Here is a 26,688-nt window from a genome sequence, read left to right as displayed (position 1 = left end):
CAAGTTTCACTTTTTGAATGGAAATCAACTGTTTGATGATATTCTAATTATATGGCTGATTTTCCTTTGCTAAGGTAAAGGAAACTTTGGATGTCATTAGGGCTCAAGGACCGATGGTGTGAGGACCCTATTGGAATTGCTCTGTTTCTTCTTCTTCTTTTTCAAAGTGAATTGCATTTTTTGAGGGCCTAAACATGCAAAAAATATCACAAAACTTCGCTCACACATCAGAACTGATATAGTTTTCATATGTAGGTATGGCAAAATGACTCTATAGCGCCACCTGTAAAATTTAAATGAAGTGCGCTTTGAGCAACATTCACGAAAATTACCTACAAAAAAAGTATCTTGGTACAAAATCCAAAACCCAACAGGAAGTATATTATTTTCAATTTCCTGTAAAAAAATTGTATTTTCCAGGAGTTGTACTTTAATGAACTCCTCCTACAGTTTTAATCGGATCATCTTCAAGTTTGGTGAGGGTTATCATAAGACCACTATATTGAAAATATCTTAAGTTTTCATTGAAGGGCTTGTCCCAACATTTACATTCACATACATCTACATTCCCATATTCGATAAAAGTAATAGCGCCACCTGCTGGCAACAACAATTGACATGTTTAACACTGTTATGGACTCTTAGCAACATAATAATACTACTAATAAAGTCACCTGAATGAGTAAACAAAAACAAAATGTAAACAAGAGCACTTGAACGAGTTGTGTTCAAATGCAGTCTCTGCTCTGTTCTCACAGAGAACAACCTCCTGGACCGCAACCAATCTGTCTTCAGAAGTGGACATTTGACCAAGACTGCCTTGCTTTCAGTTGTTGAAGCCCTGGCTAGAGTGGTTAGAGTGGCTTCCAAATCTTCTATACTTATTTTGCTGTATCTGTCTGCTGCTTTTGATATTGTGAACCACCAGATCCTCCTGTCAATCCTATTGGATAATGGCATCTCAGGAACCGCATGCCAGTGGTTTGAGTCTTACCTTATGACTGACCATAATCTTCAACTCAACCTGGCTAAGACAGAACTGCTTGTGGTTTTAACTAACCCCATCCCTTTATCAAAATTTCACCATCCAGTTAAGCTCATCCACCATAACTCCTTCAAAAACAGCTAAAATCCTTTGATAAACTGAATTTCTCAGACCACATTGCTAAAACTGCGTGGTTCTGCAGATTTGCTTTATACAACATTAGGAAGATTAGGGCCTTTCTTTCAGAACATGCAACACGATTCCTTGTTCAAGCTTGTGTTTTATCCAGGCTGGACTATTGCGATACTCTCTTGGCAGTTCTTTCCAGCCACTTCTATCACACCTCCACAATTAATCCAAAATGCTGCTGCAAGATGAAATCTTTAATTATCTGAAAAGAATGCATGTTACCCCTCTGTTTATCAATTTGCACTGGCTACCAGTAGCTGCTCGCATTAAATTCAAGGCATTAATGTTTGCCATTTACCTAAATTCATTACTTCAGAGTTATGTGCCCTCTAGAAGCTTGTGTTTTACAAGTGAATGGCGTATTATTGTGCCATCTCAAAGAGGCACAGAATCACTTTCACAGACTTTTTCATTAACTGTTCCCTCCTGGTGGAATGACCTGCCCAAATCAATCTGAGCAGCTGATTCCTTAGCCATCTTCAAGAAAGGACTAAAAACAAATATGTTCCATCTTTATTTGACCCTCTAACTCTAGCATTTTCAATTTTATTTTAATTGTACTTTATTTATATATATTTTATTTATTTTAAAAACAACAACAACAAAAACACTAGCTTTCTATTTTTTCTATTCTGTCTACTAGTTTTTCTTTGTGTTGGACTGCATTATGTTATGCAACACCTAGACCAGGGGTGCTCAAACTTTTTCCTGTTGAGGGCCAAAAACCAAACTTGATTAAGGGCCGTGGGCCAAAAGTAAATTTTGCATCATAAATCAAACTGTATTACATTAAAGTTGCTATGGGTTTATTTATTTCATAATATTTAAAATAAATATAAAACAACTTTAATCTGAATAACTAATGCAGTTTTATTTGTAAAGTTTTGCATTTTAATGAACGTATTACAATAAAACCAACAATCCCCAAGTGTTCAATGTACAATTCCGTTCAATGCCAAATACACAAGCAATAATAAAACCATGTGGTTGCAATGTCAGTGAGCTGATGAGAGATATGAAGCTGGTCCTTATTTTTCAGAGGTTTTTGGTAGTCAATATGCGCCAGCAAACTTCATGAATAATGATTGATGAGACCTTTGACCTATGAATTATGTCCAGATGTGGCCTTTGACCTATGAATTATGTCCAGATGCAACCTTCCGGCATGGGTGAAATTGATCCGTCATGCTTTGAGTTCCGGGAGGTGTTGTTGTTTGTTCAGCGACCAAGTGATGAATGTGTTCCCCTGAAGAATTAGTTTGAAGATATAATGAATCGTTTCCATATTCTGACTCTTCTGGACGTGTCTATGTGTTACGCGACCGCTGTGTCAGGTTGCAGCCTGTAATGTTCGAGCGCGCGCTCTCACTCTGTGTGTGTGCGTCTGTGTGTGTGTGTAAACTGTGATAAAACAAGTACGTTTTGATGAAGAATAAATATAATAAACGATTTTAACAGATCGTATCAGTGTGTGTGGGTGCGTGTGTGTGTATGTGTGCGTTTGTTGAATTTAATATGCCGTTTATATAAAGCAATTCTAAACTTATTAATAAACTGCGAATAAACCAATAAAAATATAAATCCCCCAAACATTATTTTGAAAGTGTCCAGTCTGCAAGCACTACGATTCCTAAATGAGGATCACAACATGTTGTCGTGTTTAAACTAAATCAGTATCGCGAGTCCTCCTCTCTCTCTCTCTACCCGCCTGCGTGAGCGCATGCTCATGTCATTTCCTTTCGGTCCGCTGCGAAAGATAAAGTGAAGAAAACGTTTTAAATGCACTACATCTCTCACGACTGAGCGATATTACTTTAAAGTTTAAATAATCTCCCTTTACATCTGTTGTCCGGCTTTTCTTGTTTATATTTTAACTTAGTGTCTTATTTTCATAACGGTAGGCTATTCTTAGAATGGATTAGCGGTCTATACGCAGTCATAGTTTTGACCATCGTATCTAACTCTGTCTCAAACGTGGCTCAAATCGTTTTTAATTGTTTAGCTAAAATTACATTTAATTTAAATCTGAATCAGCTTTTATTCTCGTCAATTGACGTTGGGTCCATTTATTTCACAGTTATTTTAGCTACGGTGCAGACAAGGCTCGTCCTATACAGTAGGTTATATCAAATTTTCAGAAAAGTGGTCCGGAGAACATTGCTGGAATGTTTACAGACAGGTCTCAAGTGGATATCATCACAGCCGTAATCTTAGACTTTGTTTTAAGAAGCTTGTTTGAATAACATCCAGGTAGCTTAGAGCCCGTTTCGGATTTAACCGTGACGACATCAGGGTTTATACAAAGATTCTTAAATTGAATTTACTACCTTTTTACACCACCTATTTTACTACCATCACAATATTTTTACTACCAACACGGCTTCAAACTGTAGCAGTGTTAAGTAAAGTGACAAGTAAAGACATGAAATATCTTTCCAAAATTAATTAATAACATATTTAATCACAATTTAATGAGGCAATTATAACTTAATTTCAACACTGGGAGGGAGAGATAGAGAACCAGAGAGAGTGAGAAAGAGAAAGTCAGGAGCGGTTCTGTAGGTGAGTGTGCATGTGTGTTAGGGCAAGTGAGTGAGCTACATTCAAGTAAGAAGGAACTCTACCATAGGACTTGGATTGATTAAGATATCACAACAGGCCTTGGTCCATAGGATTTACCCAATATGTCAGAGTAACAATTACATAAAAATTAAAAGACAGACTGGACCTTAAGAATGAACAGCTACACAATGTGTAATAATAAAGTGCAATTGTACACTATGATAACAGTATTTCATTAATAAAGAAATAACTTCAACACTGGACACAAGCCAAGCACTTTCCAACACACAGAGAGAGAGAGAGAGAGAGAGAACAAACAAAATACACAAAGCCTCTCTTTGAAACAAATTTCGTTTTGTATTAATTTTATCTTAATTTTAATCCATGTTTCATTATTTTGTATAATCACAACACGTTGAGACATGAACCGAAAATCATCGTTTAGGTAGCCTAGGCTACTCGCCTCACAGACCTAAACAAATTAGAAATATCCTATATCTATTATCTACAGAAAGGTTGAAATTTCTACTTTTAAACAGAACCATTCAAAACTAAATAAAAGTAGTCTAGGCAGTGGTGGACTGGGACAGTAAATCAGGCCGGGAATTTGACTACACCCCAGGCCACCTCTGTTTCTGCAGTCACCACCCAATTCATGTGTCCACCAGACTGCTAAACTCTTTGGCTCTTTCAGTTGTTTGAATTGGGTTATACTTAAAAAATAAATCAAAATCCTTAGACTGTGGACCGGAAAAATAATCAAATTAATTATCAAGAAGTATCAAGGCATTCACTGTCTCTATCATCTTTCCCTGAATCCCCCTCTCTCTCACTCTGCACATTGAGTTTCTCTGTAATATCAAATAAGAACTTTCAGTAATCTATATTAATTATGCAGCCATCAATTGTATGTCCCAATGATCACAGTCCTACTACTGATGACCTTATAAATCATATAAGCACATATTTTTCTAAGAGTATAGCCAGCATGTTTAGTTTTGCTTATAGCTTAAACTTTAGCTGAAGGTTCCTGCTCTGACTCAAAAGCTGAACTGTCCACCCTCTCTTGTTCAAAGCATGAGCACTAACAGCACTAGTGCTACTGTTTTATTCCTTCGTCACCTTCAAAATAAATAAGCATTGTACACTAGGCTATATATGGTAGGCTAGAAATAGAAAATAGTTTCTGGTCAATTTTGGCACTAAAAAAATACTGTATCTTCATATGTAAAACAGTGTGCTAGTTTGTCATTAAGAGGCTCTTTTAAAACATCTATCATTATATACATTTGTAATATATATTTATTTTAAATTGATTTTATCTATTGTAAGTCTCTTTGAATGAAAGCTTCCGTCTGCCAAATGATTATTTAAATATTAGGGTGGAACCCTACATTTTTCACAGTTCGATTTGTTTCACAGTTTTAGAGTCACGGTTTCGGTATAGTTGTATATGCTATGTTTATGGAAAAACTATACTTTCAAAAACTATATATTATCATATTATTAAGAATATTCTAAATACCTTCAACAGCACAAATAAATACAATAGAGTAAATATACAAATAAAATAAACTGACTTTCAGGTTTTTTTTAGGTAGGTCTTGCATTAGTTTTTAGGTACAGAAATTAAAGTAATCAAATGTAAAACAGCATTGCATTTTGGACTATAAATTAAAGATTATTATTTATTTAAATTAAAAAAAAAGCTTTTTTAATCAAGAGCAGTGAGTGATTTCTTGGTTGTTGCTGTTCGATTAATATAAAGACTGTCACTTTAAGAGAATGAACTGATCCAGTGTTCGTGTTAGTATTGAACAAGAGTGAACAAGAGTAGAGGGTTTTTTTCATCGCTGTTGTTGTAATGTCTGGGAATCCAGAATGCAGATGCATCAACAGAAACATATATTATCTGAACCTTGTTTGTTTTACGTGTTATTCATTTAAAACATATTACAGATGCTCTGTCAGATTTAAGTTGAACAGCGGTCCCAGCGCGTGTCGAACCGTGTGTGCTAAACTGAACAGTTCGGTTTTTTCAGAGAACCATTGTAAATATAAATGTTATTCTGACCGACCTGCTCCCTTACTGGCGAAAATGGCTGGAATTTTGCAGCAACTTGCGCCAGGGCTTTTCTCCTTTCCCTCTATGCTCCTCCTTTGCGCTCCATTTTTTGTGCGATTTTCTAAGATAAAGCCTGCCTCTGTATATAGCCAATAAGGCAGTGCTTCGCTGATGTTTAGTCATGTGGTGGGCTCATATCACTCCGCGATCGCCTGATTCGTGGATTCATAAGACCGTCAATTAATTCATAGTTGCATAACAGCCTATTGCACGTCAGCACGTGCTCCCGATGGCCAGTCCGCCCCTGGCTATAGGGCCGTTTCATAGTCAACGCATCTGTACGGATACGCGTCCCCGAGGCTACGCATCGTTACGCTTCGGCCGCCATTATGCATCGGTGCGTAGCCAAATGTGTCGTCCTAGTTTTTGATACGTGACGCGCCGATTCACGCAATACTATGCGTTGTCGGTGGGGGCGACATTACAAGTATTGTACATTAATTCAAGTATATTGTGTTTACAAAAGAAGAAGGTTTGAATACAATGGCGGGCGAAGAGGAAAAATTATGCGAACTTATACGTATTTATCCACATTTATACGATAGTTCATCAGCAACAGAACACACTCCTCTTCAGTTGCCATTGTGATCTGAAGATCACGCGACGCGACTCTACTAATATCACCCGACTCTACTACCCCCTGTTGCGTGAGCGGTGTATTGCATACACGCATCACCCGTGACGCTTGCGTTCACTGTTTAGACTATGAAAGGGAGCGCGTCGCTCGCGTTGACTATGAAATGGCCCATAGGCTTTAGGCCAGGGGTCATCAACTATATTTGTCAAAGGGCCAGAATTTTTCTCGGCAGACACTGTAAGGGCCAGATACTCGTAATATACAATAATAAAATCTAATTATATCCTAATATGTTATTATTTGATATATACTAATTCTAATCCCAAATTTATGTTTTTTTTTACATATTACCTGTACTGCAGCAAGCCACCAGGGGGCGATAGCGATATTTAAGGCTTCATATTTGTGAGGCTGTCAAGCTGTACATCTTGTCACATGCAGGTCGTAGTTTGTGGAGAACACTAGAAGAAAGACCTTCTGAATATATTTGAATGAAAAATGGCACTCTCAAAGAGCCTTAAGCGAAAAGTTGATTCAGAGAACCATAGTTTTAATGAAGAATGGACTGATAAGTACGTATTCATAGTTCCTACTGTTAGAAATGCTGTACCTGTGTGCCTCATTTGCTTTTTTTTTTTCATTAGATTTAAAAATGAATAAATATGGAACGGACCCGAATATTTGAATATTCTTTCATTGGGTTGGTATTCGATTTGAAAATTTGACATTTTAATTATTTTTTTTTTGCACACATTATTATTATCAATCTAAATTAATCTCGTTTTTAATTTAAATTAATTTCGTTTTTCTCTATTTAAATTTTGTTTTTTATTGAGGCTATTTAAATTTCGTTTTTCGTTGTTTGTTTTTCTTTATTTAAATTTTGCAGTGTCCGTTCTTGGAGCATAAGAAGTACTGCCCGCGTGAGGTGCGCCGCTTCCCGCTCGCGCTGTTCTGACTGTAGTTGAGAGGGGGTTCAGCGAAAAATCGGCAGCTGTCAGCAGGAAGTGGCTGTCACTGGCAGCAGGAAGTGGCTGCCAATAAAACCGGATGGCAGCTGTCGCTAATACCCGGAAATTGGAGGAGGCTGCCGGCGGCAACAAGACAAATAAATAATTATATACAATTATGATTATGTTCAATACTTTTTTAAATAAGTATAAAGGTCAGTATTGTATATTATTTGATTTAAAAAAATTGATCAAATATAAACAAAGAAATAAGATCATTTTGCTAAACGTTAATTTCCAGCTGAATGTTTATGCATGCATGTATCATTGTTTGTGTGAAATAAAACAATTTATATACGAGAGTGGCACTTACTGGGTGTATGTTGTATATTTATTATAGGCTATATACACAAATGACTGAAAAGAGAGAAGTCTCAGAGACCTTTATTTAAAATCATAATTTGCGGTTATATTTGTAGTATTTCAAGAAACAACTATATATATATACATATAGTATAAAGTAGCTGTTAAATTTGTAACTGGGTTAGTAAGTTGTCAAAGTCAGTTCTTTACAATGTAAACCGTATAAAATATATCCAGTAAGCAAGCAGACTAAAATATCAATCAGAATCACTAACAACAATCCGGAGGTATTTTCAAGACTCTTAGATCAGAACTGATACGGAGTTACTTCTCCAGCATCTTGCACCAATCACTGTAAAACCCAGGGTGGATGTGCATCTCCCCTCATTTTCCTCTTGCAACATGGTTAAGTCAAGCATCGTTTATTTATATAGTGCTTTTAATAATACAGATCAAAGCAAAGCAACTTTACAGTATTATATAGGAAAATAGTGTGTCAGTCAATAATGCAGAAGGACATTAGTAAACTCAGTTTGTAGTCAGTTTAAAAGGCAGTTTATCATTCAATTCAGTGATGTCATCCTTCAGCTCGGTTCAGTTTAAATCGTATCTGTGGAATCATTTGCAATCATGTCAATGATATCACTGTAAATGAAGTGACCACAACGAAGCAAGCCAGAGGCGACAAGGAACCAAAACTCCACCGGTGACAAAATGGAGAAAAAACAAGGTCTTTACAGGGGATCTGTATCTGGGGCTCTAGTTGTCCTGGTCTCCGCTGTCTTTCAGGGCTGTAGAGGTTCTTTCTAGGTGCGATCCACCATCTGGTCTGGATACATACTCGATCCGGGTGACTGCAGTGACCTTCGAATAAGAAAGAAACAGATTAATATAATTGAAGATGTTAATATCTATACGATGTTTGATAGGGAGCCAGTACAGGGTTTACAGAACTGGGCTAATCCGGTCATACTTCCTGATTCTAGGAAGAACTCTAGCTGCTGCATTTTATTATTCATAAGAAAATGGTGACTTTAATACCTAAATTGCTTTATTAACAGTAGACATGCATGCACACCCATATTAATGATTATTCCCATTGCATCTTGTCATCATGTACAGAGCAGTGATTACATTTTCATGCATAATTTGCACACCTGGTAAGCAGTTGTTGTAAACCTCGTCGCAGTGTCTGCAGGGTGTACATTTTGTTGAATTCCTGACATGGCTTAGACTTGTTCTCCATTTTGTTCCACCTGTATATTGAGATGAGGAGCATGAAAACAACATTATTACAAAGATAAACATTCAGACATGGCAACTGGGAAATGTAATGTTATGGCACCTTTTTAAACCTCTAATCAAATATGTAAAAGAAGATACTCAGCTAAGCCAGCTGGATTGTGCCCGCTTTCGAAAGGAGTCTGTATACAGTACAGCAGACTTCTGAATTTGGAACAAACCAAAGACGGACTTAGTAATGTAGCATAACCCCTCCTCCAGGATCACGTAAAGAAGAATTTCCAACAGGACAGCATCTGGCAACTATTGGGCATTACAAAAAAAAAAGGTGTCAGTGCCATGGTTTTGTCTCAAGATGCACATCAGTAATGTTTTTTTTTTTTTTTCTAAATGCATGTTTACAAAAGCTACTTCAATGTTCTAAATTTAACTACAGCCTAATCCTGGCTTAATCCAAGCCCTGTCTGTGAAACTAGACCTAAAAGTTATAAGGAATTATGAACCGGTCCATTATATTTTGTATAGATAATAAAAAAATAAATAAAAAAATTGTTTTGCATTCACATGCTTACAACTTCTGCACATGCATAGTATTAGAGAAAACACACCTCAATAGTGCAAAAAAAAAAAAAAACTTCTTTTAAGAACTCTTAAGTTAATGTATATCACACAATCTCCTGAAAGACTTAACATGTAAAAATATATGGTTAGTGTTGCAAATTTATCTTCTATCATTCCAGTCAAACAACATTCTTTTATATTATTCAATAGACTGTTAACACGCTAACAAACGTTAATATTTAATGGTACGTCAAACGTAATTTGAAGTTAATGGTAGGCCCCTAACAAGGTACACAAACAATGTTGCTACTACTAATTAGATTTCATTGAACAATTAAATCAAAGTAGGCACCAAGTCTACCAAGTCGTTCACCAAAATAACAATTAAAATCAAACTTACAACGCAAAAAAACATTAATTACTCCGATGACCAATTTCTGAACTTACCGTTTGATCAATCGCAACCATTACTGAAGCGTTTGGGTGCAGTTATATCTGATTGGTTGCGCCCACGTTGGTCGAAACTGATTGGCTCCCACTGAATGGCAGGTCCCGCCTACCATCCGGCTGCCAGTTACTGCCTTCCGGCTGTCAATGGCAGCCACTTCCTGCTGCCAGCTGCCGATTTTTTATCTGAACCCCTGCTGCTGTAGTTTACTAAAAGTTTATTAATTCTGAATGTGTTGCGTCTGGCGTGTCCATCTATGTTGTACCAAATGCGACACTGCACTCCCTCGTGAAGTCGATTGGATGAACGGTTCTCGAAATAATAAAAATGGCAACGGACATACAGACACAGATTCCTACCTTTATTAGAGAGAAAAATATATTCAGCCCCTCTCTCCTAAGCTTCAAATAGTCGATGTTCATTACTAACGAAGCTTCGAAGCTCAAAAAATGGTATTCGGACCAGCTCTAATCTTTTTCCTCTTACAAGGCTATTCCTGAATTCAGTATTATTCTGGGGGCCGGATGGAAATCTCTGACGGGCCGCCAGTTGACATTGTATGCATAATCCGTAAGAAATGCATTTTTCTCCGGTGCGTTCACTACTGCGAAGATCGCGAGTCAGTGTCAACCTCATCTTTGCAGCTGACACAGAAACACTTGTTTATTAATAAACACTTAAAATATCATGATATATATATATTTTACTGTGTTTAGGTGCCGTTTATATAAACGCGTCACCACTGCATGAGAGAGAGAGAGACACACACACACACACACATGCAAGGTCTCTCCCGCTCTGCCGTGCGCTCGCTACATGGTTTGCATGCTCGCTTTTGCTCACTCGCTCTAGATTCGCAGGAGATTTGAACTAATTTCCAGGCATCATAACATTACAAAAGGAAATTGTAATATCTTTTTATTACTATTTTGGTATGATGAACATTCACCCGCCAGTGTGGCGGATAGCCTTTTGAGATTAAGCCTGTTTCACACTGGATGCCGAAGCGACGCGGAACAGAAAATCACGCGCGGTCCGCTGCCTGCCTGTTCACACCTATGATCGCTTTTGTCACTCGCGGTATTTTAATTTGAAAATTGCTTATAATTTGACAATTGACCAGATTGTCTCGTGTTTCTTGGTGTGACTTCCTTCCGGAATTGACACGGATCGCTTGCGGCTCGCGCAAAAAATAGACCAGACGTCGAAACTGGCGCTTCACTATCGCCGAACGGAAAATCTTACCGCACTTGTCGCTTGTTAATTTCGGACCCTGGCTGCGGGCCAATAAAAACTGGACTGCGGGCCGCAGTTTGGACACCCATGTTATAGACTCAGTTAGATGGGGCTTCGAAAATTTACTACCTCGTCAGATGACGTTTACTAGTTTTTACTACTTTTTACTGGCCTTAATTTGGCATAATTTAATTTACTACCTTTTACAACCCCGCGGAAACCCTTGACATGGTCGTAAAAGACATGGTCCTAGTTATTTTCACAGACTTCAGACTCTGTTTGTAAACAGAATGTTTACCCATGTGGAAGTAATCACACTGAAACGTTTACGGCCTCTATACAAACCTTTCATAAATAAAAATATTTACCATCTGTAACACGTTGTGTCAGGAGGGGGAAAAAATATGGATAAATCACAAAGTTATTAGACCAGACAGACTCACGGAGGCGATTGACATTTAACAACGACTCGCGTTTTATTTCTCCATTCGAAATCGGGAAATTGTCCGTCCCATGTTCCACCGTCCTCAGCACAGGCGTAACTATCGGTAAGCAGGGTAAGCGGTTGCTTACGGGCCCGGACCAATCAGGGGCCCGCCCGCGTTACTGGAAGATTTTGATTGACAGCCAGGTCCCCCTATCGCATTTGACTAACTTTAGTTTGATCGCATTTAAATTTTTTGAGAATTGATTTGAATAAATTATGACAAAAGCATATTTGACTGAAAATTAAATAAATTTTTGAAACGAACAATGATAAATTTGGTGTAATTTGTTTCTTATTGGAACTGGGGAATCCCCAGGTGAACATGGCATTGCGTGCAAAACAGTAAAAAAAACTTTGAACTTGAGACAGACATGGAGTCGTCAAATTATAAACAAAAAAGTGGTTTGCATTGCTTTCATGATTTTTCTGACCATCCCAGTGACAGTGGCCTCAGGAGAGCTTTCTTTTCCAAAACTAAATCTGATAAAAAGCTATCTCAGGAGCTCAATGGAACAGAGTCGTCTCTCTGGACTTGCCATACTGTCAACTGAGAATGCCCGTGCGCGCAATCTGGACCTTAAGGATACGATCGACAACTTGTTGCTTAAGACTAGTTTGACAAATAGAGGTATTAACATAAAACAATCCTGGAACCAATTCGAAGCATTTTAACAATGAGTTCTACCATTGCAGAAAATGTATGTTAGCACCACATTAAGATATAACTATGTATGTGTGATTGACCAACTTATCAGATGTACAACATATTATTACAAGTCCCTGCTTACCTAGTTTACGATGAAACTAAAAAATATAGGCATGATCTAACAATACAATTTACAGAAAATCAACAGCAGTACAGAGTACGAAGAGTCAATACAGAAATACAGAAAAGTATTCAATACAGATAAGTTGCAATACTCAAACATACAAACAACAATAGCAACATTTTGGAAGAAATCGTACAGCATCTTAAATCATCATCCTGCCATCTTGGCACACTTCACACATCTTTTTTTCAAAAGTGTGTTTAACTGTTTAGAAGTAGATGACATATAAGTGGTGAATGCCTCACTTCTTTCTGGGACTTTTCTAAATTTGTTGAAACTACAGTTGTTAAACCCCTTCTGAAAAAGGGCAGTCTTGATAACGCCATATTGAGCAACTATAGACCAATATCAAATCTTCCTTGTACAGGCAGGACTATTTTTAATAACAAAAGGTAGTTTTTCATCAGCCGAAAAGCTACTTAAATTCAAATGGATTCCTGGGACATTTCTAAATCTGGTTTCCGACCGCATCACAGCACAAAGACAGTACTCATTAAGATAATAAATTATATTAGCTTAAATTCTGATTCTGGTAAAATATCTGTGCTGATACTACTAGATCGGAGTGCTTCGTTTGAGACTGGAAAACGGGGTCGGGCTTTCTCGGGTGGTAATCAATTGGTTCAGGTCATACTTAGAAGGCAGAGGTTATTATGTGGGTATAGGATAGCATAAGACTAACAGTATGTCCATGACATGCGGAGTCCCACAAGGCTCAGTTCTTGCCCCGCTCTTGTTTATCCTGTATATTCCCCCGCTATAGGGCAAATAATGAGAAAGAACCAAATTGCCTATCACAGCTTTACAGATGTTACCAAGGTAAACCTAGACTTGTCTCCAAATGACTACAGCCCCACTGACTCCCTCTGCCGATGCATTGATGAAATTAACGATTGGATGAGCCAAAACATTCTTTGGTTAAACAAGGAGAAAACTGAAGTCGTTTCATTTGGAAACAAAGATTTATTTCTCAAGACGTATGCATACCTTGACTCTAGGGGCAAACGACTAAAAATAATTCAAGAATCTTGTTATGATTCTGGAGTCAGAGTAATTTTTTTCTGTTTAGCCGTGCATTTACTGAATGAAATGAGCACTGTGCTACATCCGAACTAGTCGTACTGTATCTTATCAATAACCATTTTCTGTTCTTAACTGTTTTAATTCATTTTAAGAGTTTTCTTTTTTTCTTTTTTTTATTCCTTGTTTTACTGTTGTGATTATTATTATTTTAATGATTATTCTACTTCCATTTATGTAAAGTGAATTACCATATTGTATGAAATGTGCTATACTAATAAACTAGCCTTGCCATGCCTAACATTCCTGGTCACCCTAAATACCGGTCACGCTCAATGAGATGAAGACATACCTCTTTGTGTCATAAAGCACCCTGTCTAACACACCATACATTCTCTCTAGAATGGATTCATGATTCATGATGAAGACAGACTGAATATTCAGATAGCAGATGGGACTGTTTGACTCTTTCTTAAGACAAAGACAATTGTCTGATTTCAAGAACACACAACCGAATCCTAATGCTATTTTGTGAAATAACACAACAACAGCTGATCCATTGCATAAATGTCAAGTCTATTTTAGAATAGTTTTATCACATTATTCTTGAATACAATTGTTTAGTCTAAATATGTTACGGTAACACTTTATAATAACTGCACACTATTAATCATTAATTAAGCATTAGTAAACGGATAATTCATAATTTATAAAGCATTAATATACAGTAATAAGCAGTTTATAAATACAAACATGAATGCTTTATTCTTTATTTAAAAGCATATCTATAATGTTTAATAATTGTATTTTCATACTTTATTCATGATCAATTTATCATTTCTCAGTGAAGTATAGCATTATTTACAAACCAGTTATTAAGGAGTTGCCAGTGATTCATAAGATCACAAGAAATGTAGTAAATTCAGGTAGTTATAAAGCATTTAGCAGTGGTCAGTTAACTATTTATGTGAGCTCATCTAAAGTGAGGACTAGTTATGCCTTGTAAAGCATTTATAAAGGATATTTAAAGGCTCAGTTATCTTCTAAACAAAAAAAGGAAACAAACACAACACAGTGATACAGAACATAGAAATATTAAAAGCCTTTAAATCTCATTTGTAAAAGCTTTACAAAGCATAAATAGTCCTCACTTTAGATGAGCTCACAAAAATAGTTAACTAACATCTACATATGTTTTATAACTACCTGAATTAACCCTGAATTACAGAAGAAATACATGTTAATAAACCATTTATTAACACTATAAGTAACTATTACTACATGTCTTAATAAAAAGATGAATGCACATTTAAATTGTTTATTAATCATTTACTTACAATTCTAAGTGATCTTATGAACCACGGACAACTCCTTAATAACTGGTGTGTAAATAATGCTATAATTTAGAAATGATAAATTGATCATTAATAAAGTATGAAAAAACAATTATTAAATACATTATAGATATGCTTTTAAACCAGGTATAAAGCATTTATATCTGTATTTATAAACTGCTTATAAATGTCTATTAATGCTTTATAAATGATGAATTAACTGTTTCCTAATGCTAAACTAATGCTTAATAGCATGCAGTTATTATATAGTGTTACCGTTTTAACAAATCTTTTCCTTTAAAAAAAAAAAAAAATATATATATATATATATATATATATATATATATATATATATATATATATATATATATTGTTTTTCCAAAGATGTTAAATTTAACACGAGTAACTAATACCTCATTCAAATGCTACAGACTTCTAGGTTGGGGGAACTAAAAATCCCAGCACAAAGCTCAGACTTCAAACATGGTCGTCGGGGTCAAGACCCCAGAATGCTCATACAGGGCAGCGGTCTAAAACGTCTGTTTTCTAAATATACACATGCTCAGATTCCCTATATAAAAAGACATGCATCTCCGCAGTATTTGTGAAATATACGCTCCTTCCCTGTGGCGATGTTAGCGATGAAAAGCCCGATTAATTTTCACAAACCGATTCTTTTGGGAGTTTGAGTCAATGAACCGCGTCAAAGAACCGATTTGTCAGATCCCTTCGAAAAAAAAATGCAATGATGTCTGTAAACTTGAAATAAATTTGCTTTTCTAACAACTCACTGCCATGGTATATCAATGAAACCTTCAAATAATGTTATATGTGTGAACGCATATTGATGATTATTTTCTTTCATTATTTTAAGTTAATGATGTTCATGGTCACAGTTTTATGCATCGATCCTTCATTTTGGATACGAGTCACGACTGACCAATTTTAGCAAGCCTACACATAAAAACGCAGATGTGTTCTGCATGTCTAAGGTATAAGTCTATAGAAGAAATAAAGCATCCTAATAAAATCATTGATTTAGCTTCACAGCTTCAAAGTATAATCTGCAGGCACGATATGCCGTACACTCTTAAAGAGCCAGTAAGATGAAAATTCTAAGCTTCCTATCACTGTTTCTAAGTCCTGTACATTAGGTTTAAATCCATCCAAGGTTAAAAAACATTGTCATTTTGTCAAAATTTCATTTTAAAATTACCTCAATTCTCAGAGATCCCCAAACGGTTCGCGCGAAGCTGTTCAAAAGATTCAGTTTCCTTAAACCCCACCTTTCGGTAGCATACTGTGTTCTGATTGGTCAACTAACATAGTCAGTTTTGATTGGTTGTTCCGCACACACCTCCATGGTAAACTATGCATTAGCATCTGTTTGGGGTGAATTATGTCTTATTCCTCTCACCGCGAAGCAAACAGTAAAATAAAAAATTTGAACAGTCTCACTGCTTTTTCTTCTGTGTGGGTGTATTCAAGCCACACGCTTCAGTTTGAATCTGAATAGCGCGTTCAGCGCAGGGGCATGGTCACATTAGACATATATTGAAGGGAGACGTGAAAAACGGACATCACGTTGTTTTCATATGGATTACTTTATCACAGAATATTTTCGGCAGCACTTGTTTAGTTTTAAAGAAGACATGCCAAGCTTTCTATAGATATCTCTCTCATGTCTCTTCGTTGAGAATTCACGGAGTTACACTTCATTTTAATGACGCGTTTGTACATGACGATCAGCACAAACAAAAGGCTGCAGACAACACACATACTGATAAGACGCTCAGGAGAAAACAAACACATAACTTCATAATCATACTTCGCATTGTGATTCGGAGATGCTCGTTGTTCTAAATAAAGTTGGTAATGAACCCTCTTTTATGGCCAAACGCTTTGAAAATCCCTCTGTTCTCACCGAGATTAGAAAAGCAGTCATCAGTGAAATGTTGTGAACACAACAAAAGGGATTTGTTGTACTGCTCTGGTATTGTGGTAAAAATGAATTTTAGCCATTGGTTCCTCTGATCTTCATTCTTTGGCAGTAAAAATAAAACAAACTTGCCTTTACAATAAAAAACACACTGTCTCCTCGACATGATGCTATCACACCAACCAGAGCGTCTGTGTGGGGAGGTGGGGCAGGTCAGAGTTCCGTTTCTCTCATGACGGTAGGCGGAGACTATTATGCAAAGTGTTCCTAGTGACGTACATAGAGATGGGCAAAAGATTTGAAATCTATAACGAATCGTTTCAGCGATTCAGAGTCGACTCCTTACTTTAGAAGCCAATAACTTTATAAATCGTGTACTTTTTGGTTTAATTACTTTGCACATTGTTTACACTGATGGACAGCTACATCATACACTGTAATACAGGTAATTTTTGATTTCCCATCTGTGTGGCTCTTTAAAACTGATAGTACACAACATAGGTGCAACAGGACTGATAAAACTCTGATGAGATATTTTGGTTCGTGTCTTACACAACTGTGTTTTACTAAACAATTTTTCATTAAATTTTTATATAAAAGATAATAGTTTGTTTACAATTTAGATGATTTTATTATGAAATCACACAAATAACCACTATTTGTTAAAAGGTTATTAATTGAAATAACACTATGGTTTCATTTCTGGTCTGTCTGCAAAAATGCTGAGAGACACAAGGCCTCAAACTTACAATTTCTCTGTACATTTAAAACACTTAAAGTTAAAGATGGTGTGAAAACACTATTTTCTTTGTAAGCTGTGATAGGCAATTTGGTTCTTTCTCATTATTTGCCCTATAGCGGGGGAATATACAGGATAAACAAGAGCGGGGCAAGAACTGAGCCTTGTGGGACTCCGCATGTCATGGACATACTGTTAGTCTTATGCTATCCTATACCCACATAATAACCTCTGCCTTCTAAGTATGACCTGAACCAATTGATTACCACCCGAGAAAGCCCGACCCCGTTTTCCAGTCTCAAACGAAGCACTCCGATCTAGTAGTATCAGCACAGATATTTTACCAGAATCAGAATTTAAGCTAATATAATTTATTATCTTAATGAGTACTGTCTTTGTGCTGTGATGCGGTCGGAAACCAGATTTAGAAATGTCCCAGGAATCCATTTGAATTTAAGTAGCTTTTCGGCTGATGAAAAACTACCTTTTGTTATTAAAAATAGTCCTGCCTGTACAAGGAAGATTTGATATTGGTCTATAGTTGCTCAATATGGCGTTATCAAGACTTTTTCAGAAGGGGTTTAACAACTGTAGTTTCAACAAATTTGGAAAAGTCCCAGAAAGAAGTGAGGCATTCACCACTTATATGTCATCTACTTCTAAACAGTTAAACACACTTTTGAAAAAAAGATGTGTGAAGTGTGCCAAGATGGCAGGATGATGATTTAAGATGCTGTACGATTTCTTCCAAAATGTTGCTATTGTTGTTTGTATGTTTGAGTATTGCAACTTATCTGTATTGAATACTTTTCTGTATTTCTGTATTGACTCTTCGTACTCTGTACTGCTGTTGATTTTCTGTAAATTGTATTGTTAGACCATGCCTATATTTTTTTGTTTCATCGTAAACTAGGTAAGCAGGGACTTGTAATAATATGTTGTACATCTGATAAGTTGGTCAATCACACATACATAGTTATATCTTACTGTGGTGCTAACATACATTTTCTGCAATGGTAGAACTCATTGTTAAAATGCTTCGAATTGGTTCCAGGATTGTTTTATGTTAATACCTCTATTTGTCAAACTAGTCTTAAGCAACATTATTCACAATTTTAGAGTTAAACAGGTTAATGATCTCTTTCAGCATCTATACGTGTAATAATGCTTAAAATAATTCCAATAGGTTCTAAGCTACAGCTAAATGATAAAACAACAAAAAAATGTTGTTTGCAGTTTGTGGGGGTCTGTGAAAGCTATGTGTGTGTGTGTGTGTGTGTGTGTGTGTGTGTGTGTGTGTGTGTGTGTGTGTAAGTGTGTACGTTAGAGAGTTTGAATGAAAAATGCTTTAGGTTAAATATATTATTTAACTACAAACATCCTACCTTAGAAACATAACACTACAGTATGTGTTTTTCCCCAACAAACTGGTAAAAAAAAAAAGTCATAATAACGTTTGTTGTGTTTTGAAGAGAAAGTCAGACACATATATAAATTAAGTTTTATATATATATATATATATATATATATATATATATATATATATATATATATTCATTAATATGAGAGAATCATGATGAATTTATGAGTTTATGTATTTATACTATTTCATGTACTGCTAGTCGTATACATATTCAAGAGAAATGTACTTGATTGTTTTAATCAATCTAAAGCTTTTAGTCTGTAATTACAAATATCTTAGAGACTTAGACAAATGAAAATAGAATGTATGAAATATTTTTTTTTGCTCCAAGGATTTGAGTGTGGACATTAAATTGGTGGACATTAAAGCTAAAAAGATTACATTTTAAACAATTTAACAATTTAAACAGTAATATTGAACTTCTGTGTCGGTAAGATATTTATATCATCAAAAGCCATGAGACAAATCAGGGGAGGGGTGATAAGTTTGATTATCTGATTATTGCTTAGCAATTAGTTGATCAAAGCTTAATAATATAATACTGTATAGAACCTCTTGTTTTTATTTTAATAAAATAAAACATCATAGTGTGAACATAAATACAGTGCATTTAAACATCACGGTTAACAATAAAATTTGAGTGAGAAAGAACGTATTGTAATCTGTTGTAAAGATTCTGTGAGACATTAGTAGTTCCCTTTTAAAAGTTGTTTTGTTGCAAACAAACTTATGACAATTGATTTTCAGTCTAGGTCTAACTCATAAAGAAAACTCTCTGTGAGCGCATTGCATTAGAGCATCCTGCATTAGAGCATCATGACATTAGGTTGGAAAAATCTTCTAAATTTTTATTTATTTGTTAAAACAAAAGTTATCTCATTGTTTGTGTGCTTATTCTTATTTTTAATAATCATACTGGTCTTCATCATCTTGTAAAGAAACAAGGTGTGATGTGTAACGAGTGGAAATAAGTGTGGCCCCTTTAAGAGCTGCGCGCTCCCTGTAAAACGGTATGCACTCTGTATCATAATGTATACAACCGCGACTCGAATCCCCCATGTATGTGGGTAATTTCTGTTAGGAAATCATTTTGTTTTAATCTTGTTTGTTTTGTTTTGGTAACGCTGAGGACGGTGGAACATGGGACGGACAATTTCCCGAGTTCGAATGGAGAAATAAAACGCGAGTCGTTGTTAAATGTCAATCGCCTCCGTGAGTCTGTCTGGTCTAATAACTTTGTGATTTATCCATATTTGTTCCCCCTCCTGACACAACGCGTTACAGATGGTAAATATTTTTATTTATGAAAGGTTTGTATAGGGACCGTAAACGTTTCAGTGTGATTACTTCCACATGAGTAAACATTCTGTTTACAAACAGAGTCTGAAGTCTGTGAAAATAACCAGGACTATGTCTTTTACGACCATGTCGTCACGGTTAAATCCGAAACGGGCTCTAAGCTACCTGGATGTTATTCAAACAAGCTTCTTAAAACAAAGTGTAAGATTACGGCTGTGAAGATATCCACATGAGACCTGTCTGTAAACATTCCAGCAATGTTCTCCGGACCACTTTTCTGAAAATTTGATATAACCTACTGTATAGGACGAGCCGTGTCTGCACCGTAGCTAAAATCACTGTGAAATAAATGGACCCAACGTCAATTGACGAGAATAAAAGCTGATTCAGATTTAAATTAAATGTAATTTTAGCTAAACAATTAAAAACGCTTTGAGCCACGTTTGAGACAGAGTTAGATACGATGGTCAAAACTATGACTGCGTATAGACCGCTTATCCATTCTAAGAATAGCCTACCGTTATGAAAATAAGACACTAAGTTAAAATATAAACAAGAACCGCCGGACAACAGATGTAAAGGGAGACTATTAAACTTTAAAGTAATATCGCTCAGTTGTGAGAGATGTAGTGCATTTAAAAAGTTTTCTTCATTTTATCTTTCGCAGCGGACCGAAAGGAAATGACATGAGCATGCGCTCACGCAGGCTTTATATTGCTTTATATAAACGGCATATTAAATTCACACACGCACACATACACACACACGCACCCACACACACTGATACGATCTGTTAAAATCGTTTATTATATTTATTCTTCATCAAAACGTACTTGTTTTATCACAGTTTACACACACACACAGACGCACACACACAGAGTGAGAGCGCGCGCTCGAACATTACAGGCTGCAACCTGACACAGCGGTCGCGTAACACACAGACACGTCCAGAAGAGTCCGAATATGGAAACGATCCATAATATCTTCAAACAAATTCTTCAGGGGAACTCATTCATCACTTGGTCGCTGAACAAACAACAACACCTCCCGGAACTCAAAGCATGACGGATCAATTTCACGTATGCCGGAAGGTCGCATCTGGACATAATTCATAGGTCAAAGGCCACATCTGGACATAATTCATAGGTCAAAGGTCTCATCAATCATTATTCATGACGTTTGCTGGCGCATATTGACTACTGTTTTTCAAGGTTGGGCTGTAGCTGACTTATGCTGGGTACACACCAAAAGATTTTTTACATCTTAAAAGATTTTCAAAATGTGATAGACCACAAACATGAGGATAAAAATCCTAGATTTAACTGTTTTGCTCCTATAGTGTGTGGTGTGCCATGATGTGACAAAGACAGCACACCACATACTAACAGATTTTCAACCAGAGTCTCGACTGTGAACACAGGAAATCTCGCAAAATCTCACGACACTTCAGAATAAGCATGACGGACGGAATGCTGGAAAAAATTGCAATAATAGTGTTTGGAATGATTTTTTACACAACACGTTGTATAAACATTCATGTTTGGCACAAATTAACAAGCTGATCCTCCATCTCTGCTATCCACATCATCAATTTCTCTTTGTGCTGCGTCACGCCTGCTTCCATCTTCCATCATCTCGCTTTCTGATTGGGTATTGTTTTGTGTCATGTGATGCACGCGATTACCCTCGGGGTTCCCCCCACATCAGGATTTCTGATTGTAAATATTAAACGTTTAATATTTACGATTCCCGATCGAGGAAGCTCCAATGTTCTTCCGATCAGGTTCGGACACTCTTAACACACCTCACACCTAGGGAAAATCTGATGAGATAATCTGTAGAACCATCAAGATAATCGAGACAGAGCTAGGATTGTCGGAAGGGGCGAAATCGGCCCAAAATCAGCCCAATCATCTTTTGGTGTGTACCCAGCATTAACGACAAAGACAGGATTTTAAGTAGGTGAGAGTCAGTTATTTTGCTTATGAGCTTACTCTTATTCAAGTTCATCAGACTGAAAGTCTCCTAGCAGAGGTAGGTACTGCCAAACATAGACAGCATCACTTGTGCCTGCTTACACATCTTTGGGTTCCTGTTTGCTGGGACACATTTGTAGAAGTCTGTCAAGAGAAGGGATGTGAACTTGGGTTTCACTTCTGAATCACACTGAAGCTCAATTAGTTCCATCTGAAGATCATCTCTGACTGCATCCACACTGATGGTGAAGGGTTGAGCAAACAACTCAAAGTCAGCAGTGTTGTGTCTGAAGTACTCAAAGCGAATGTCAAACTCCTGGATAAGGTTGCTGAGAACAGCATCATACTCTTGGACCTTCTCTTTTACTATGCCTACTTCTCCAAGACAGGGAAAATGGGCTAAATGTCCTGCATGTGGGATGAGAAAAAGAAAGAACAGTGTGAGACTGGGACAGGCATGTAAAACAGAGGGAGAAAAAATAGAATAAATAACTGAAAAAAGAAGGAAATATTATTTCATGAAAATTTAAGAAACTAGCTAATTTTAGCTAATCAATTTGATGTACAGTACAACAAAAATACAAATGCTGACATGACTGAATATAAATGTAAACTCCACATATAATTCTAAATATAATTAATAATAATATAATTATAATTGCACAAAATATCCTGTATATTATAACCGTAAATGTTACTGTTACCTGCTGAGAGATGTCTTCTGAGCAGCAGTAGTATTTGTTTGAAGGCTCTGACTTGATCAAAATGCTGGGTGATAACCTGGAGCTGAACATTCAAAATAGTGAGCATCTCTGTTACATCCACAAGGAAAACCAGGTCAGAGAGCCATTTCTTATTGGGCACTTGAATATTTACCACCCTTTCTTTCTTGAAAAACTCTGATCTCATCACGCAGATCAAAAAATCTCCTTAGAACTTTTCCACGGCTGAGCCATCTGACCTCCTGGTGGTACAACAGATCACCATATTGCGCATCCATCTCATCCATCAGTGTCTTGAACTGTCGGTGAGAAAGTTCCTTGGAGCGTATATTGTTAAGAATTTTGATGACGTCACTCATCACATCTGCAAGCCCGACAGATTTAGCACAATTGTTCTTGATGTAAAATGCAGTGGTACTTAAGAACTTTTACTCCACATTCACTGACTTTCTGAGACACAAATGTAGAAAGGCCAGATTTCCTCCCTACCATTGCCGGCGCTCCATCAGTTGTAATAACGGCCATCTTCTCCCACTTGAAGTCATTTTTTCCAACACTCTCTCAACAGCAAAAAAGAGATCTTCTCCTTTAGTTGTACCAGAAAGGACCTCAATGCCAGCCAGCTCTTTTGTCACATCAAAGATTTAATTTACTCCACGCAAAAAATACCAACAGCTGTGCGGAATCGGCTATGTCGGTGCTCTCGTTGCAGGCTATTGAATAGGTAGAGAACACACTTGCCTTTGTCTTTATTTGCTCGCCGATGTCTTGAGCCATGTCCTCTATGCATCGGGTAACAGTATTTCTTGACAGGCTAATTTGTGAGAACATTCGTACCTGAGAAGGACAAACTGCTTCTGCAGCCACTGCAAGACAACTCTCCAGCAGCAAAGGCTCTTCCACTTTTAGCAATTAGAGTGGAAATCTGATGAAGACCATAGCAGTGCGCTCTGTTCAGATCGAAGTTCAGCAGTAGCTCGTTAGCCTTACGTTTTCACGCCTCGCCGCTGTACTTTGAGAAAATGCATAAGGTTTTGTTTTAAAATGACGACGGATATTGTACTCTTTTAAAACAGCAACAGACTGTTTGCAAACTCGATATACTGTCTTCGATCTGACTTCAGTGAATAAAAAACGCATCTTGACAAACTTTTTAAAAGTGCGAGCCTGTGGTGATGCAGTGCCAAAGCCCGCCAAAGTGGGCGGAGCGAATGGATATATAAGCATGCAATTGCCAGAGGAAATCAGATCTCACTCCTTCAGCGACGACTTCACTTTGCTGGATCCCAACTGAACGCCTTCGCAGGAATGAGCTCTCGCCACTGAAGAGGCGCCACAGTCTATCAGCTGAGAGAACAGCCGCTCTCCAGCACCAATCTCGGGCCACCCGCTTCTCACTTCCGTCCGCTTCTCAGCGATCTCCTGCTGTCATCCGGCGATCACAAAAGAGCATTTTCCAGCGGTTTTCACCGCTCTAAAAGACCAATTTCTAATGCTGTTTTAGAGCCCCTCTGCATGAGAGATCGTTTTCTCCTTGGGTAAACCCCACGCTGAGGCGGCACTCAGATGATAAGAGCAAATCATTTGTAACTCTAAGGAGAGTCAAGTCAAGTCACCTTTATTTATATAGCGCTTTAAACAAAATACATTGCGTCAAAGCAACTGAACAATATTCATTAGGAAAACAGTGTGTCAATAATGCAAAATGATAGTTAAAGGCAGTTCATCATTGAATTCAGTGATGTCATCTCTGTTCAGTTAAATGGTGTTTGTGCATTTAATAGCAATCAAGTCAATGATATCGCTGTAGATGAAGTCACCCCAACTAAGCAAGCCAGAGGCGACAGCGGCAAGGAACCAAAACTCCATCGGTGACAGAATGGAGAAAAAGACCTTGGGAGAAACCAGGCTTAGTTGGGGGGACAATTCTCCTCTGACCAGACGAAACCAGTAGTTCAATTCCAGGCTGCAGCAAAGTCAGATTGTGCAGAAGAATCATCTGTTTCCTGTGGTCTTGTCCTGGTGGTCCTCTGAGACAAGGTCTTCACAAGGGATCTGTATCTGGGGCTCTAGTTGTCCTGGTCTCCACTGTCTTTCAGGGCAGTAGAGGTCCTTTCTAGGTGCTGATCCACCATCTGGTCTGGATACGTACTGGATCCGGGTGACTGCAGTGACCCTCTGATCTGGATACAGACTGGATCTGGTGGCTACCGTGACCTCGGAATAAGAGAGAAACAGACAAATATTAGCATAGATGCCATTCTTCTAATGATGTAGCAAGTACATAGGGTGTTATGGGAAGTGTTTCCGGTTCCGGTTTACCTAATTAATGCAGCCTAAAAATCCTTTAACGGATTTGGATATTAAAAGCATATGTGACCAATCACGGAAAGTAGGGACACAAGTCGGTTCTGTGGCATTTTGAGTTATTCACAAATTCTGAAAGTGTAACCTCCAAGCTTTCCAAAGATGTGTAACACATGGAAATCTGATAATATTTGGTTATATCTTATAATATAACTCTATTTGAACATGTGCAGTGTAGATAATGTTGCAAGACACTCCTTTAAAATCTGGCCATCATTTTTAATGTTATTATTTTAATGTTAAGTAAACTAAAAGTACATATTGATGCTAATTTTATTTGTTATTTGCTGGTTTTCTACATAAAACTTGGTGAATTGATTTCAATGTGTAGCATTAGGACTTTTTGAACAGGATTCTGTAATAACCGATGAGCTATGAGCTAGCTAATAACCATAGGCAGATATGGGAAGGTCTAAACATGGACTAAACATGAGATAACGTGTATGTGTTCTTAGAATGAACACAAAACAACAAACTTTGATGTTTATGGAAACTCACCCTATAAGAAACAGAAAAGTATTCTTGCAGATCTCGATGCCTCCAATGAAATAAGTCGTTTGGGCACACTTTCTCTTTGTCTGGGTCTTCTTTGTGGATGTAATCATCTCCGAAGTTTGCAATGTGCGTCCGTTTGCCTCTAAATGTCCAATAATTCACATGTCCTGCCACTCTTTTTCCGCAGCTAAAGAATCCAGCCGTATGTTGTACATAATGTCTAACGAAAGCTTCTGGCTACAGGACTGTCTCCCATGCAGAGAGTTTTCTTTTCTCCTCGTGTAGCATTTACAGTCAAAGTTACGGATTTTCCCCATTTCTTTGTCTTTATCCCCATCAAATGTTACTATCGATATAGCCTCTGATATCTTACGGTCCAACTCGTCTGACACCAGTCCAATACATTCTTCCTCGATTAGGGATATTATACAGTCTTATTATGCCGCTTTCATCGCCGCTCAGATCGTCTTCAGAATCAGTGAGCTCTTGTTCATAAGCATCCGGCTTGTCGAAGAAGTACTTCAAAACATTTTCGGTGTAACGGCCACGGTTCATCTTTGCGGCGTCCATCTTCATTGAATTTTGATATCAGCTAGAGCCGGCCAGAGTGCTGCATAATAAGTAGCCACGCTTCCCTCGGAGGGCGGGGGCAATAACAAAAGAAACAAAAGCCGGCTTATCCAGTATTGAAATACACACAGACAATGACCGCCCCTACTGCGTGCTAGAATCTCCGAAAAACAAGCCTATTTCAACCTCAAAATGTACGCTTTTAAATATACCAATACTGCTATCTCAAACACGGAGAGGCTTCTTCGT

General features: G+C 37.3%; 1 protein-coding gene and 2 long non-coding RNA genes across 3 annotated transcripts in view; 1 reads left to right on the top strand and 2 right to left on the bottom strand.

Moving 5' to 3' along the window:
- The window catches only part of LOC128031683 (uncharacterized), a 39,434-nt gene extending 33,208 nt beyond the window's left edge, over positions 1 to 6,226 (bottom strand). Inside the window, exon 1 of the long non-coding RNA XR_008188131.1 lies at positions 5,815 to 6,226. This is a non-coding gene — a long non-coding RNA (uncharacterized LOC128031683). The remainder of the gene's footprint in view (positions 1 to 5,814) is intronic.
- kif6 (kinesin family member 6) overlaps positions 1 to 26,688 on the top strand; it is a 264,616-nt gene that overhangs the window by 89,619 nt on the left and 148,309 nt on the right. The window lies entirely within an intron of this gene.
- LOC128031684 (uncharacterized) lies at positions 7,407 to 10,192 on the bottom strand. Its single transcript, XR_008188132.1, has 3 exons — positions 9,097 to 10,192; positions 8,909 to 9,007; positions 7,407 to 8,615 (listed from the first exon to the last, which is right to left on the bottom strand). It is a non-coding gene; the product is annotated as an uncharacterized LOC128031684 (long non-coding RNA).

This window comes from Carassius gibelio, chromosome A17 (genome assembly GCF_023724105.1).
Source record: "Carassius gibelio isolate Cgi1373 ecotype wild population from Czech Republic chromosome A17, carGib1.2-hapl.c, whole genome shotgun sequence".
Taxonomy (NCBI): Eukaryota; Metazoa; Chordata; class Actinopteri; order Cypriniformes; family Cyprinidae; genus Carassius; species Carassius gibelio.
The sequence above is the reverse complement of the archived record's forward strand: the minus strand, read 5'-3'. Positions and strand labels throughout refer to the sequence as shown.